Source organism: Palaemon carinicauda, chromosome 28, assembly GCF_036898095.1.
Source record: "Palaemon carinicauda isolate YSFRI2023 chromosome 28, ASM3689809v2, whole genome shotgun sequence".
Classification (NCBI taxonomy): domain Eukaryota; kingdom Metazoa; phylum Arthropoda; class Malacostraca; order Decapoda; family Palaemonidae; genus Palaemon; species Palaemon carinicauda.
The window spans coordinates 81,329,008-81,346,753 of record NC_090752.1 but is presented as its reverse complement, the minus strand read 5'-3'; the positions used below and the strand labels follow the sequence as shown (position 1 = coordinate 81,346,753).

Sequence of the window (17,746 nt, the reverse complement as noted above, 5' to 3'; positions counted from 1 at the left end):
CCCACCCTCTGTCTGAATACTCCTACCTGAAAAATTCCAGCTTTTACCTGAAATAGCCCACCCTCTTGCCGGAAATATCCCAGCCTCTACCTCAAATAGCCCAGCCTCTACCTCAATAGCCCAGCCTCTACCTCAAATAGCCCAGCCTCTACCTCAAATAGCCCAGCCTCTACCTCAAATAGCCCAGCCTCTACCTCAAATAACTCCTACCTAAAATATCCCACCCTCTACCTGAAATATCCCACCCTCAACCTGAAATAGCCCAGCCTCTACCTGAAATAGCCCAGCCTCTACCCAAAACAGCAAAGCCTCTATCCGAAACAGCAAAGCCTCTACCTACAATAGCCCACCTTCTACCTGAAAGAACTCCTACTTGACAGATTCCAGCCTGTACCTGAAAGAACTCCCTGAATGAACTCCTCCCTGAAAGAACTCCTACCTGAAACATCCCAACATCTACCAGTATTTTGCCTGCCCTCTACTGAAAGAACTCCTACCTGAAATATCTTCTATCAGGACTACCAGAAATTTAATAACCAGGATTTCATGGATTTAAATAGGCTTAAATTGATTTATAACTAAATTATAGTTCAAAACTATTCATTAAACTAATTTTCTAAATGGAATTTAACGTATAAAAACTAAATTCATGAAAATAAAAATTAAAATCTAGGTAATTAGTAAGCTAGCAATATAACTTAGCACACTGTCCAAGACTTAAAACATGAACTAAATATTTGAATCCTCATTGTGAAAAACTAATATAAATAGGGACAACTTCCTACACCCAATTGCACAAAATGGTGTTCTAGAAGTTCCACTTGCTCTGAAGGACTTTACCAGCAGAGTCCGGATTTCACAGGACTAAATCAAGGTTAGTCCTTAAGCATCATCCTTTTGGTTAAAGGGTTTTAATCATCCAAGTAGAAGACCACATTAACCTGAAAGTCAAAAACTGTTAATAGGGACTCTCAGAAAATTACTAATCAAGATTTATAAAATACAAAATGAGTATTGTTTTTAGTAATTTTTAACCAATATTGTTTGATAAATCAGTTCAATCGAAAACCAAATTAGGATATTAAGTCCCCAAAAGTAGGATATTAAGTCCCTAAAAGTAGGATATTTACCCCTCAAAAGTAGGATATCTTAAGCCCCTAAAAATAGGATATTCTAAGCTCCCCAAAAGTAAGATATTTTAAGCCCCTAAAAGTAAGATATTCTAATATCAAAAGTATGATATTTCAAGCCCTAAAAGTAGGATATTTTAAGCCCCAAAAGAGGGATATTTTAAAAACCAGTGTAAGATATTTTAAGTCCTAAAATTAAGATATTTTAAGCCTCTAAAGCAATACATTTCAAGGCACAATAAGTAAGATATTTTAGGACCCCACAAGTAAGATATTTTATGGCCCCAAAAGTAATAAATTTTAATTCCTAAAAGTAATAAAGTTTAATTCCTAAAAGTAATAAATTTTAAGCCCTAAAAGTAATAAATTTAAGCCCCAAAAGTAAAATATTTAAACCTCCCAAAGAAGAATATTTTAAGCCACAATAGTATGATATTTTAAACTCCATAAAGTAAGATATTTTAAGCCCTGTAAAATAAGATATTTTAGGTTTCAAAACGATGATAATTTAAGCCACCAAAATTATGATATTTTAACGACCAAAAAAATTATGATATTCCAATGAAGAAATGAGAATATTTCAGGATAAAAAAAAAAAAAGAAAAAAATATATATTTTAAGAACTAATAAAGTGATATGTTTATGCTTGAGTTCCCATGTCAAGTTTTCAACAGTGAATTCACACAAGTAAGAATAGAAAGACCTCTGATAATCAAAATCTAAACTGGGTTAAACTGACATCTTACAGTACACTACACATGGCGCACTGACATCACTAACCACTTATGATAAGAATTTAAATCAACCTGTTTTTAGTAAAAAATTTTACTAAAAACAGGTTGATTTAAGTTTTTTTGTTTTTTTTTATCTAAAATGTTTTTTTTTAAGTAGCTGACCTATATCACACCTAAACAGAATTATGATAAACTAAACTTACTTGAGTTTAAAAAAAAAATTAACAAATAATTATTAATTCAATCAGAACTTTCCAACTGGCGGAATTTACTATAAGGAAAAATCATTCAGCATAAAATATGTATGCATTTATTTAATAGAAGCTAGCTAACTACAGGAATTATTAAAAAAAAAAAAAAAAAAAAACCATGAATCAAAGCAAATTTATGGAATTTTGATCAAACAAATCAAGTGAATCCTATGAGGCCTATAACTTCTGTTTCAAATCAAGAAAAAACATTTCAGTGAATGAAAAACTATTTCTAGAAACCCAAAGATCTTAAACATCTGCTATTTACTCAAGTGTAATCTAATATTGTTCTGTACATGATTGAGGAACTTCATACCAGCACTAAATGCCCCAAATCTAACCTATTTTCTAAAAAGAAACAGATCCTTAAAACGAATATTTCACTATTCAACCGAAGTTTACACCATCAGTTCATCTTTGATGACGTCATACTTAACTTGGCTCATACGGATGACAGAGGATTCAAGTTCCTCTTAAAATTTCTCAACTGGTTACATTACAGCCTTTGTGTCCTCTTTCAGTCCTTTGTGTCCTCTTTCAGTCCTTTGTGTCCTCTTTCAGTCCCTTGTGTCCTCTTTCAGTCCCTTGTGTCCTCTTTCAGTCCCTTGTGTCCTCTTTCAGTCCCTTGTGTCCTGTACGAAGCAAACTGGAGCACAAATCTGGAAGAATTGAAAAGGACATGTTAGCAACATTTTCACTTTTGCCTACTTCTGTTCTTGGCTAAATTTTCCCCTAAATAGTTACTCTTTCAAAGCTCAAGGCACTTATAAATAGTTAACTATCTAATGTCAAAAGCTGAGTTTACTGCTAGGCATAAAAAAGCTATTTAGTTACAAGATATCTATGATAACCCGAACAAATACAAAAGGTTTAATTTGTTGAACAAGCTGAAGAGGTACTTTGAAAAAAGTGCGAAAGCTCCTGCTATTTTTAACTATACAAACGCATATAATTGTGGATTTTAATACCCAAGTTATAGTTATAGATTGTGACTGCAGAGGTGGGTTAATATCATTATTATTATTATTATTTGCTAAGCTACAACCCTCGTTGGAAAAGCGGGATGCTATAAGCCAAGGCTCCAACAAGATTAAAATAAATATCTCCTATATAAACTATAAAACTTTAGCAAACCAAGAGGAAGAGAAATAAGATAGAATAGTGTGCCCCTGGTGTACCCTCAAGCAAGAGAACACTCAAGAGATACTTCACAACATGCATCAATGGAGTGAACAAATTGGAGAAACAAAAGCAAGACGTCAATTAAACCTATCTAAAAAGACTATGATTAACTGCAACAGCTTTTCGGGGGAAATGTGTTTCATATTTCTAAGAAAATCTAGTAACGTTAGGCCCTCCTGGGATTACTAAAGAAATCGATATACCATGCTATAATATAAAGTCAATGCGTGGCTGCAAGAATTGTTAAACTCCTACTTGTAGAGAGTATAGGGTTCCCCTGTTGTACAGGACCGGAAAAGCAGCCCTTAAAATGATTTACGTGACATGACAGATTTTCTAAAAAATGGTTTTGAGAAGTTATGTAAATACATCGTTGCACAATATCCATATTAACGAGTTTACGTTTTGGGTATTATCGTGCGTTTCAAATTGCTTTGATTTTATGAATAAGTGTTTTATTAATCTTTAAACTATCACTAATGGATCTTCGATCGGAGTGGCGGATCTTCGGGTGAGAAAATTTGGGGTGAGGAACCTTCCGGTGACCTTAAAATCAAATAAACTTTACCTTTACATGTTAAGTTTTTGCTAAAAAAAAAGGATAACACCGATCGAGTCTGTTTTTTCCAAAACCAAACAGAATTAACTTTGGACAACCGCTAACCGGATGTCCGGCTTGTATAAACCTACACTGGACAAGTCCACTCGTCATTTCCAGTGAAGTTTTATGCTATAATGACGTCATAATTATGTCACTACAGGAGTAAGGCCAACTGAGACTATGATAAGTCCTGTGTTATTTCCGGGATTGACTATTGATACTCGCTCTGTTACCATCTCAAATGACAACTTAAGATATAAAACATAATAAACCGCATTAATGATAAAAAGGTGTCCCACCTCGAGAAAAAGATCACTCCTACACTAATTGATTTACACTGGCTGCCTACTTAAGCTAGAAGAGAGTCTGCGCAATGACTCATTAAGTTATCAGAACCTGACGTCCAAAATTGCTACATATTGTACAGCCAATAAATTGTGTTAACACAATAATAGTTAAAGATGGTTTAAAGTTATTGGAACCAGATATAAGTCTACTGTAGGCTATAGAGCTTTTATAACATGCGACCGAAAAACTGAATATATGGCTTTCAAGAAAAAACTGAAGGTTTTTTTCGTTTTCTGGGTGCTTCGACAATATGTGGATTTGACAATAAACACGGAATACGATGTGTGATACTCAATATACCTAAAATATATATGAGAAACAGATTTACTTTTAGGGGTTTATTTCTCGCACTCCGTCAGACACTAAGAGTGTTCAGGCGGGCCTTGGTGTGTGAAAAATAATTTCTTTCCAGGTAATAATTTGCTCTGTATCTTATCAGTTATTTCGCTAGCATTTGAATTCAGGCTTAATAGTTTTCAGGTCACTGTTATAACACTTTCCAAAGAGATAAGTCTTCAGGTTTTTCTTGAAAGCTGCCACATTTTTGTAGGTCCTCTAGAGCGAAGGGTTCCCCCTGTGAGTTATAGGACCAGAAAAACACCCCTTTATGTAAAGTAACCTAATATATCAATATGGTTACGCAAACTACGTATATATGCTTCGTGCTAATACGCATAGTAAATAAATAAAAAAGGTTATAGCACAATTCAATAAACGTGGGGCTCATTAAGAACAAAGCAGCCAAATTTGTGGTTAACAATATAGATTTTTCACGACTGTTAATTCATATATATATATAAATTTGATTCACAGTTTATAGCTTCCAAAGACATCTCCCTTTCACAAGCAATGACCACGCCTCAGTACGCCCCCCCCCCCCCCCCTCCCTAGCACAAGGAGCCAGCCTCAGCACCCTCCCCCCCTACGACTTAACAACTGTTCATACCTGGTTGTAAATTTGTTGCAACTTATTACGATAATCAACAAATAATTAAGCACACAATATGCATTCAAACTTGGTAGGAGTTGATACATACATACATACATACATAAACAAAAATATATTCCACAAAATTTCACTCACAATTTCCTTTATGAGATGGTACACAATTCAACTCTCACGAGACGAAAAAACAAGTCTCCACTAAACATGAAAATGAACATAATTTCAAAACCGAAGAACAAGTGGGTCCTAGTTTAATTCATGGACACAAATATGTAGTTTGCAGATCATCAATCAAGATTTAGTGTACTGAAGAAACTCATTTATTACTTATAACCAGTTTTGCTTCACAAATCAATGGCGAAGGTAATTTACACATGAAAGTATTTATCGTCCTATTGACATTAAAAAAAAAACTAAAAAAAGTAAGTTAACAGTTATCTTTACATTCAGGTAACACCGAAGACGCGTTTCTCCGTCTTCCCACCTTGAGCGAAACTGAGGGTAACAGCCTTTGCTTGTCAGACCGAAAACGAAAACGAGGAACTAATAGTACTTGTAATAAGAGTTATGCCATAACTAATGCGGTGATTACAGTTGATTGTCGATTGGATGAGGAAAAATTAACTATTATAATTGTTTCATTCAAATGAATTTGATCAGCGATGGTATTTTAGGGAAAAAAATCGTTTATTCGAATAGGTTTAGAGACTGAATAAGCTTCCGGTGTATTAGCAATTATTTTCTTTGAGAGAGAGAGAGAGAGAGAGAGAGAGAGAGAGAGAGAGAGAGAGAGAGATGATTAAAACTGAATTGTACTAAACACGGTCAGAGAGAGAGAGAGAGAGAGAGAGAGAGAGAGAGAGATGATTAAAACTGAATTGTACTAAACACGGTCAGAGAGAGAGAGAGAGAGAGAGAGAGAGAGAGAGAGAGAGAGAGAGAGAGAGATTTAAAAACTGATCACGACCATAAAAAATAATTCCTAATACCAAACATATGATATGCAAATGAGAACCTTGATGATAATAAATTACCAATTTCTGCAACATGTTGACAACTGACGCCTAGTGTAAACTGAGGCTAAAACTGCTAAGTCTACACAACACGAGAACTGTTGAAATCTACGTCATGAACAAGTCGGCATTGGTTCCATTAACGGGACCAAAATCGTTTAATATGATATTTAGATCTAATATTATGGGATATTTAATATAACAATGAATTGTTTTAAAAACCTCTTTCGTCCTTTCCTTGTGTAGCTATTACTAAGCGAGTGTTATTTGAAACAGACTTTGGTATTAGTGATGTGAAATATAATCAATATAATCTTACCTGTATGTACTGTCGGATTTATGAATTTAGACTATATTTCCTGGCGTTGGTCCCTGTCTGGCCACTCACCAGCGCTCTGTATGGGATGCAAACAATCTGGAATAAAGAAAAAATACATAATTAGGATAAAGTACGAAACTGATGAAATGAAGAATTTCTCATTGAATAATAACCCATTTAATATAAGTAGGGCGACTTAAGATAGATTTGGCAGTTGTAACTGACTACACTATGATAATTCAACTCTATTATTAGTGTATGTGAGAAAATAAACCTCACGGATCCTAAATAATGCAGAAACTTTTTGTGTGGAAGTAGGACCACAAATTCCACATTAAATCAATTAGGTTAAGTATTTAAGTGGGAGGAGACTATTCTTTTGTAAGTACATTTAACAACCTGGGATTCTCCTGAATAAAGATTTCTTCAGTACTCTTATTTAACAACTATACTGATACATGTATAAATGTAATTGATGTACAATCAAATTCAAGTGTCTCCCGACACAAGACTGTCAGTGACCCTTACGCACTCTCTACATAAGGTTGGTAATGGGTTGGGACTGTCAGATACCCAGTGAATATGACTGTACAACGGGTAATAAGGCCTAGTAAACAAGCTCCTATACCACTTAAATAACATGAAATGAGATACTGAAATCTGAGGAAGTCTGGCTGTGAAGCAAATGGCAGGTGGTCCTAAAGACGTGGAAGATTTTTTTTTTTCATATAAAACTTAACCCAAATAATTGACAGCAGATAGTATAGAGTTATTTCTTTGGAAGGAAAATGGGTGGGGTGGGGGGGGGGGATTGATACAATTCAAGTTCATAAAATGAAGAAACCAAACAATCTAATATTAACCTGAAGTGAAAGACCGTGGCAAGTTTCAGTATAGAGTAAAATGGATATTTAATAAGATCGCTTATTCTATGTTTCAAAAATACAGGAATTAGAAATATGCCTTCCATGTCATTAATATTTTCCTCAGAGAGAGAGAGAGAGAGAGAGAGAGAGAGAGAGAGAGAGAGAGAGAGAGATGGCCATTTACCTTCGGTTGTATCTACGACCTGTTAAGAACACAAGACTGGCGACACAACACACTTATTTCATAACTTATTTCTCTACAAATTTACATAACTTCATCACCATGAGAGAGTGTAAATGTTAACCTTAATCTACGAATGGTAACAAAGTTCATATTTCCCTTTATTTTAATTACAGAAGTTTAAAAAACGCATTTTTATTTCTGCGTAAACACTTGAAAAGCAGTGCGTAAAATTATTGAACCAACCTTAAATTAAGCATTTGAAAAACGACTGCAGCTTGTACCAGATTACTTTAGTTTGTTTCAAGTTTTAAAGATCAAAACACCGCATACAGAACTAGTATTGTCACACCAATGAGAGCGTAAATGCGTATATCTTAAAACTGAAATTTACCAAACAGTCCCCAAGAGAGAGAGAGAGAGAGAAACTAAAAATTATACCAAACACGGTGAGAGAGAGAGAGAGAGAGAGAGAGAGAGAGAGAGAGAGAGAGAGAGAGAATTCTCGGCTATACTGGTTGATGAATCCGGTAGATAAGCTCCCATTTCTTTAAAGGCTGTTGATCCAGAGAGAGAGAGAGAGAGAGAGAGAGAGAGAGAGAGAGAGAGAGAGAGAGAGAGAGAGAGAAATTTTGTCTGCTAATCAGAAATTCCAAGCCTATCACTGCTTTACACCGAAGGGCCACGTTCACAAGCCAAGCAAAGCAACTACAAAACAGCCAACACAAAAGCGTTAGAACAGTTGCATTTATTCGAGCCCTATTAAACAAATATTTGATTAATCGTAAGGTCACAAAGATCCTAATAATTGATAATATGGTCCACACCAGGCACATAGAACTCTAGTTCTCATCAAAACCTCGACTTACGTAACCTGCACACAGCGTTAAGACAATTGAACTCACTTGGCTGAAGATACAACTAATTATATTTCATCTGATGTATTTGAGGACAATTTGCCCTTAAGCTATGAAAAGGCAAAACTCGAGAACTTTAGCAAGTAATGCAAAATACTCGCATTGCTTTCTATCGATGTTAAAGGGAAAAAATGACTCAACTGAGGTATGAATTAAGAATATTATTCCCAATTAACCTTTGACTGGTGCGGGTCATTGTTACTTCTCTCCACACAATACCCACTCACAAACCAATTTGAATTTATTGATAAATTCTTGCTAACGTAATACGATTCTACAACCAACATAGGAAAAATAATAGTAAATATCTCAATGGAAATAAAACGGAAATAAATTCAAAATGTAAATCGTACCTCGGTTTCATAACAAAAGCATTAAAAGTTCACCAACTGGCCAAACTATACGAGAAGCTATTTACAGTCGAAATTACGGGATAGAGTCTAGAGCTCTAACCGACATATGAACCATAAAGAAAGCATTATTATAAACAAGATAATTTGTGTTTTAGGAAACGCCATGATTATGGCAAGATGAGCAACACATTTCAGATAGCCTACATCACCTGGAAACATAAACGTTATTTTAAAATTTAGTTTCTAAATAGCAATATCCAATAAAGAGTAATACTACTGCAGGGTGTCACTGCTACATTCCACAGTTGTGGAGCCAGTGCATAATTACGAACACTTTTGATTAGTTTTGTAACATATTTCCAAATATGAAAATTAAATTAAGTACCTCAGTATCTGTATACAGCCAATTTTGTACGCAGTTGGATCAAAATTACAACTTATACTATAACAAATGCAGCCGTGTCTTTTCCACTGCAGAACAAAGGCCTCAGACATATCAATTCATGTCTGGGGTTTAGCTCTTTTTCATGGTGGGAGATTTAGCTCCGATAGCTCACAGCAAATCAACCTTGTATGGGGGCCCCTGGCTAGTACAACTTGTTCATCATGGCGATACTCAAACCCTTTAACCACGACAAGGTATCCCCACTCAGAAAGGGTATAACTGTTCTAACATCTCAACAAAGACTTTCAGAATTAAAACTCCACAGAAGCACTCGTCTTTTATAACTATCCTTAGAAAAGTCACAATACTTTCGTTGTTGATTATTGTAGATCAATTAAAATAATAATTTCCTTACATAGAAAATACCTTAATGCCAAGTATCAAACTTTTTATTCACACTGCCATTTACCACGACCGTAAAATTGACAAAAATCTAAACTAGTTAAAGATGAAATGATGTACACATATAGAGTTTATAGTCAACCCTTCGATTCAAGTTGCTTCGTCCACGAAGTATTAAAGACAGTATTGATGCTTTATGCAATTTTTTTGTATCACTAATAACCAGCTTTCTTTCATCAAAATGATATTGCCTTCGGAAATTTCCACATGAAACTATTCATCATTTATTTTATTCAAAAGTTGATACATTCACAACAAAAATAACTTATTACCATTACATTAAACTTAAAAAAAAGACTTCCTATTCTCAGATTACAAACTGCTCTAAAATAAATAGCTGACAACGAGTAAGCCCGTGTTCTTAACGAAGAGCAAATATGTTGAAAACCACTTTTGCCCGACTGGTCGAAAAACAGACTTGGGAACACGGCCGCCCCGAACCCCCCCCCCCCCCCCCCACAAAACACACATTAAGAGTTTAGTTATTAACTAATACTTTGAATACGCCTGTCCACTAGTGAATGATATAAATATGTTGATGACTGTTTAATACAAATTAAGTCGTATCAATAAAGGCTTTCCAATGAATATTTTCTCAAACATCAGAATTACACAAGAAATTTGACCTAACTTATTACGATTCTGCCAGCACCAACACATGAAAACTAGCAGTAATTATCTCATTGCAAATAAGGCGAGGATAAATACTAAACCTAAATAGTACCTCGGCTTCAAAACAAAGGCATTTGACAAACATGAAATGTGTGATATGCAAAATATCTCGGAATGTACACGATAAACTGACCTTGTAAGCTCTGCAGGGAGTAGGTGTCCTGTGTGTGTGACAGGGGCAGAAAACACAGCCCTTCAAGTAAAGTTCCATAATGGAACCAAATGTATGAGAAACTCTTGAGGTTTTTTTTTTTTTTCATCAAAATGTCACAGTAATTTCCCACTGAAGGTAATCATCACTTAGCTAAATTAATTCGTGCAAAATAAATACAACCGTTCTCCGTGATACTAAACGAAGACTGTTGGTATTAATTACTGAATAAGGCTTCCCATTTTCAGATTATAAACGGACTTCTTTGAAAATTCACTGACAACGAGTAGACCCGCCCTTAGACGAAAAACAAATATCCGGAAAACCAGTTCTGTCTGGTTGGTCGAAAAACAGGCCAGGACAACACCCCCCCCCCCCCCCCCCCGCGCACACACACACACACACACACACTTATGGTAAGAGTTTAGTCATTACTAATGAGATGATTAGGTCATTATACATACGCTAATGGAATATGAGAAAAAAGATGAGAGTTGCATACAAAATAAATCGTTTTTATAAAGGTTTTCCCAAGAATATTTTTCTAAAAATCTAAACAAAAAGCCGTGTTTCTACTTACGCTTTTATCACGGTAATTTCCTACTTTAATTTAAACTGAATTTCAATGCATTTGTGGTATAGAGTCCCTTAAAGATCAAAATGAAGCCTTTATTCTACCAACCACTTACTTCTGTGTTAAGTGCATATGTGCTGAGCTGACTTAATCTAAACTTACAAATAATATATCTTGAGATACACTAACGAATATTTAATATCTTAATGGATTTAATGCTTACTGCTTTCCTGTATTTAGTAGAGAGAGAGAGAGAGAGAGAGAGAGAGAGAGAGAGAGAGAGAGAGAGAGAGAGAGAGAGAGACTTGTCAAAACCGAAGGATGTCTTCAGATTTACCTCTACGCGAAGATAGCTTTTTCGAGAGACTGAACAAAATGTTCTTGTAATTTTACCGACTATGGAACTCCCAGTTGCTGACATAGGATATCAATGTTATTCTCACTCTCAAGTAAGAATATATCTTAAGTTATTATTAACAATGTTGCAGGGCCACTGAAATTAAACAGTTCTGACGTAAGCAATACTTATGTGGGAGACCCACTCATGAAACTTAAAAGTTTACTAACAAAATATTTGATAAATAACCGAAATAAAACAGTAAATTGGAGCATGCTTCTATTATTACAAAGCAGCTGAGAGAGAGAGAGAGAGAGAGAGAGAGAGAGAGAGAGAGAGAGAGAGAGAGATCAGTGTTTCACAAAATTTCCTTAATATGATATAAAAGATAGGAGCTTTAACTAACTAATTTCTCCTTTGGTGTTTGAAACTCACTCTCTCTCTCTCTCTCTCTCTCTCTCTCTCTCTCTCTCTCTCTCTCTCTCTCTCTCGTTTTGTTTTCATTCGGTAAAAGTATTTAGAAAATATTACATATCCCAGTTTACATCAACGTTCTCTTAATAATTGTAAACATTCACATTGATGATTTAAGAATTTTACAACAATTTCTGCATGATAGTACATCGCTTGTAATTCCAATCAAGAGACTACAGTAGTCCTCCTTACTTTGAAAATACGCTTTAGCCCAGAACCCTATTTATCACCATTAAAGATATAAATCCCTTGGGGCTGAACCTTCAACTGAGTTTCAAACAAATTCCTGTGGGAAAATAAAACCTGATAGGCCTATTTCTTATTGCACGAACGTATTGAAGAAAGTAATTGTGAAGGATGAAGCCATAACAAAACTTTCTGAGTTTTTATAGATCATTTAGAATATAATATCTATCATTATATGTAACAATTACACCTGCAGTCACGTCTCTGTATTGAAATGAAAACATCGAACTTTGAAACAATCAATTAAATCAAGGTTAGCAAAACTTGATAATGGGAAATAGGATAGACCTGCACGAGAGAGAGAGAGAGAGAGAGAGAGAGAGAGAGAGAGAGAGAGAGAGCTTAATTGGTGGATGTGGTTGATACTGCGAGTTATCAATCTAACGTAATGTGAGACAATGGTTGTTTCTTAAAAGCAAAACGATTGTATATATTTGTGTCAAGGATTGTATGCATTTGTATTCAAACGAATGATATATGTATATTTATACAGTATGTAAATACCATATTATAACAAAGAATTAATTTTGTGTACTGTATCAATAAAATAATGATTCTGTGAGAATGTTGAGTTGCTCACTGAATTATATTTTTTGGTCAACTAACGAACACCTTTCCATCACATATCACCTGAAACCCTCGTTTCTTAATTACATTTTTGCAATGCAAATAATTTGCACAAATCACAGTTTTCACTATAGTTTACACCATCATATTCACACCTTTTAAAATGTGAAAACTAATCTCTAATCAAATTTCTTATCAGATTAAATCAAATTTTGTGACTAAAAAGTTCTGTCGTTTTTTAATAAAACATTGCGCAAATATTAAAATGATACGACCCTCTATTTTAACCACGGGAACAAAAATTCCATAAAAATTATCGACATTTGATTTGGATTCTAAAATCTAGGCCTAAGGCTTCATTCTTATAGTAACAACTTCAATTATAGGTGATTACAGATTCCTTAACTGGAACTAAAACCACACAGCGATCACAGTTATACACCATCTCATTAATTGAAAAGTTAATGCCATATCTGGAAACAATCTAATTTTATAACCACTCACTGATTAATGGAATTACCAACACACGCTAAAAAAGGCCATATTTGGGAAATGTCTTTTATAAAGTTTCTTCACCCATAAAAGACCCTTAAAGAAATTCGATGGTTTAACACATGGAAACCTACAGAACCTAAAAGATATTCGAGTCTCCAGTATTTTGAGTAATTAAAGATACCGCGAGAACATAATAAAATCAAGAAACCTTATACAGTTTGTCCCACCTTACCTAATGAAGCCTTCACTGTTTGTAGGATCACAAGTTTAAAGACGAGAGTCACGAGACTTGGTTCCTTCTTCCTCTCTCTCTCTTTGTCTGAGAAATGAATCTTCTTCTACAGTTTACAGTCAGGAACATCCCTAGACAATCCCTAAAAGTTCCCCAGACCAGAAGTCATTTCTCCGGGCATTTTCAACACAATTAAGTTTGCAGTCTATTAAATGCTGTGCAGTGTACTCCTGTACCTTCTGTAATTATAATCTATTCTGTATTCATTTCTAATTATTCCAATTATGAAATACCATACAGTATATTTTGTTTTATTAATGATTAATTTGTGCTCTGATTTCAGTTTGTGCTCTGAAAGATATATTAATAGAGTTCTAATTGTAATGAACGTCATACCATAGGAAAACAATAAAACGTAATTAAGTCATTCACTTTCATTATAAGTCTCAATGAAGACTGGATAATTATTCATGAGTATTTAGATAATGATTTACATTTACCAGATTTAAGGGAGCTCCTACACTCAATGTCCCCAAAAACCTTTAAAAATTCCGAGTTTTGGGGACAAATTCCACAAAAATTGTCCCCCTGGTTAAAGAATTGCTTTCAACCAATCAGAGACCTCCACCATAGCCTGCGTTCTATAGCCTTTTCATTAGCTAAAATTATAGTATTTTGCTTAAGATATATTCAAATGTTCTTCTAATAGATTAATTGAATTATAATAGGAGTTCAGAACTAACGAATAACTTTCCAACACACATCACCTGAAACTCTCGTTTCTTAATTACACTTTTGCAATGCAAATAATTTGCACAAATCACAGTTTTCACTATAGTTTACACCATCATATTCACACCTTTTAGAATGTGAAAAATAATATCTAATCAAATTTCTTATCAGATTGAATAAAAATATGTGATTAAAATTTTGTTTTTTTAATAAAACATTGAGCAGATATCAAAATGATACGACCCTCTCTATTTTAACCACCGGAACAAAAATTCCATAAAAATTGACATTTGATTTGGTTTCTAAAATCTAGGCCTACGGCTATAGGGATTATTATTGTCTCAATTCATTCTTATAGTAACAACTCCAATTATAGATGGTTATAGATTCCTTAACTGGAACTATAACCACACGACGACTACAGTTATACACCATCTCATTAATTGAAAAGTTAAAGCCACATCTAGAAACAATCTCATTTAATAACCTTTCAATAATCAAATGAATTACCACCACAAGTTCTCTTATAAAGTTTCTTCACCAATAAAAGACCCTTAAAGAAATTCGATGGTTTAACACATAGAAACCTACAGCACCTACAAGATATTCGAATCTCCAGTATTTTGAGTAATTAAAGATACCGCGAGAACATGATAAAATCATTAAAACGCAAAATTTGTCCCTTCTTACCTAATAAATCCTTCACTGTTTGCAGGATGACAAGTTAAAAGACGAGAGTCACAAGACTTGGTTCCTTCTTCCTCTCTCTCTCTCTTTGTCTGAGAAATGAATCTTCTTCTACAGTTTACAGTCATGAACATCCCTAGACAATCCCTAAAAGTTCCCCAGACCAGAAGTCATTTCTCCGGGCATTTCTCAGCACAATTAAGTTTGCAGTCTATTAAATGTTGTACAGTGTACTCCTGTACCTTCTGTAATTATAATCTATTCTGTTTTTATTTCTAACTGTTCCAATTGTGAAACAACATACAGTATATTTTGTTTTATTAATGATTAATTTGTGCTCTGATTTCAGTTTGGGTTCTGAAATATGTATTAATAAAGTTATAATTGCGATGAATGGTATACCATTGGAAAACAATAAAACGTAATTAAGTCATTTACTTTCATTATAAGTCTCAATGAAGACTGGATAATTATTCATGAGTATTAAGATAACGTTTTACATTTACCAGATTTAAGGGAGTTCCTACACTCAATGTCCCCAAAACCATTAAAAATTCCGAGATTTGGGGACAAATTCCACAAAAATTGTCCCCCTGGTTAAAGAATTGCTTCAACCAATCATAGACCTCCACCATTGTCTGCTTTCTATAGCCTTTTCATCAGCTAAAATTATAGTAATTTGCTTGAGATATGTTTAAATATTCTTCTAATAGATTAATTGAATTATAATAGGAGTTCAGAAGATATTCGTATGAATTTAATTTAATATTTAATTGATATACAGTATACGAATGAAATTTATAAGCAAGTTACCTCTAGATCAGTGGCCTTGAGAAAAAGAAAACGGTACAAGTTTTGATTTAGAGAAAACTTTATTTAAGGGTAACTATAATATATTCAACGAACACGAATTTTTTTTGTGTATGTATAAAGTCATCTTAACGAATATCATTCGTTAATGCCTTTAAGAATATTATCTTCCATAACTTATATAGTTGTGTGATATAGAATGAGTAAGATTTACCTGAGAATGATAAAAATATCACCATACACTGAAAGTCGATAGTATTTTAAGATCTAGGATTTATAGTTTGGCTATAGACTCCATATAAACCGGTATTAGCCTATGTTTGTTTAACTATGTTTACAAATATTACCTTCTAAATGAAGGGAGATGTTATGTAATTACCCTTCTGATTGAGGGTATACTCACAGTACGTTGCTGGTCGACCTGTCCTGGGAGAGCTCCCGCTGTGACACCTTGATCCACGCTAAAGAAAGACCACCTGCTCTCCAACCTTACCTCTCTCTTTTATTTTCTTCTAGTAAATTATACAATGTCATATGAAAAAGGGCACTCAAAACCAGCAATAACTAAAACGAAAACCTTTAGCTACAATTTCATAAAATTTCAAGACTGAAAATCAGCCACGTTTAAAACCTAGACTTTCTTGTTCACACAAGACATCTAAAATAAAGATCCATCAATCGTAAAATATGTGAGTGAACACACCAGCAAGATAACACTCAACCGAGCAACAACATTTAGATCTCAACATTCCCAAAGCGACCTGTACGAAATACAGTAAGCAACTGTTCACCTGATAACCCCCTTTTTTGTCAGTCAATTAGCAAGCTGGTATGATCCTGGTAACCATTTAACTTGTTTATGTCATTTTTTAACATCTCCTTTATTGCCCCAAGATCGATTCTCAATCTTCTATCACTTACCAGTTTGGTAGAATAAATAGCCTCCACCAAACTCTTATTATCCACATAAACGACAACAGGAACTACGGCACTGGTGTCAATTTTCATCAACATTGATCTAAGGTAAAGTGCCTCCTCCAATCCTTCCAACAATGTTAAAGTCTCAGCTGCCAAGGTCGATCTAACTACCCTCTTTGTCTTATTTGCATGCCAGGTAAGAGGACTTGATCTATTCCCAGCAGTAATAAAAATAACAATAACCAAAGAATTATTAACCCCATCAGGTAAATTAGCTGATGATGCATCAGTGAAAACATACAAAAACCAAGGATTATCTAAGAGTGGGAATAGAATGTAAGACTCGCACTCTTGTAGCCTTCTCAAAACCTTTCTAGTCTTAACTAAATCCTCCACGGTTGCAGGATTTACTCTAGTTGAAAGCTCCACCATGTCGAAAGCCCTATCAGGTCTTGAACCCAACACAATCCAATTGATTACACCTACAATAGACCGATAACTTGTCTTCTCAAGTGCTGAAAGTTCCGAACCCCTTTGCGAAAGCCTTTCTTGATCTAATTGTTCCATCTCCACACTATCTACATAACTACTTTGATCAAGCAAAAACCCCTGTTTACTTTGCACTGTTCTATAACCGATATAAGAAAAATGACCTCCCTCAACCCTACCGGCAAGAAACCTTTCTCTCAATGGCTCCATAACTTCCTCCGTAAAAACGCTCGTACCTACATGCAAAAAGTCATCTATGTGAGTAAGCAAAATGCCCTTAAAGTTTTCCCTTCCAGGACAATTTGTAGAATAAAGTTGGCTCAATAACACATGGTTGATATCCTAATCTTTGCATCTCCTCCCTAACACTCAAATAAAATTGTCTGGAAGCATCTCCCAACCCATAGAGGCACTTTTATAGTTTCCACACCAAACCCTCCACTCTTACCTCACAAGGAGGATGAATGTATACATCCTTCTCAAGGTTCCTTCCCTGAAGAAAAGCGGATTTAATATCCGTAGTTCTTATTTCCCACCCCAAACTAGCTACCATTGTCAAAAGCAATCTGATGGCACTTTTACCCACTGTTGGGGAATCACTCTGAAAAGTACTTTCTTCCTCAAAACCCCTCACCACCAAACGTGCTTTTACCCCAGAATCTTTCCCAGTCAGA

General features: G+C 34.7%; 1 long non-coding RNA gene across 3 annotated transcripts in view; it reads right to left on the bottom strand.

Annotated features, from left to right (window-relative positions):
* The window catches only part of LOC137621677 (uncharacterized), a 47,266-nt gene extending 33,756 nt beyond the window's left edge, over positions 1-13,510 (bottom strand). The window contains exons 1-3 of one of the 3 annotated variants that reach the window (XR_011040280.1): positions 13,437-13,510; positions 6,525-6,620; positions 132-2,774 (exon numbers count right to left, since the gene is read on the bottom strand). This is a non-coding gene — a long non-coding RNA (uncharacterized lncRNA). Of the gene's footprint in view, positions 1-131; positions 2,775-6,524; positions 6,621-10,493; positions 10,827-13,436 lie in introns of those variants that run through there. The other 2 variants (XR_011040282.1, XR_011040281.1) reach the window with 2 other exon arrangements.
* Positions 13,511-17,746: the final 4,236 nt, after the last annotated feature.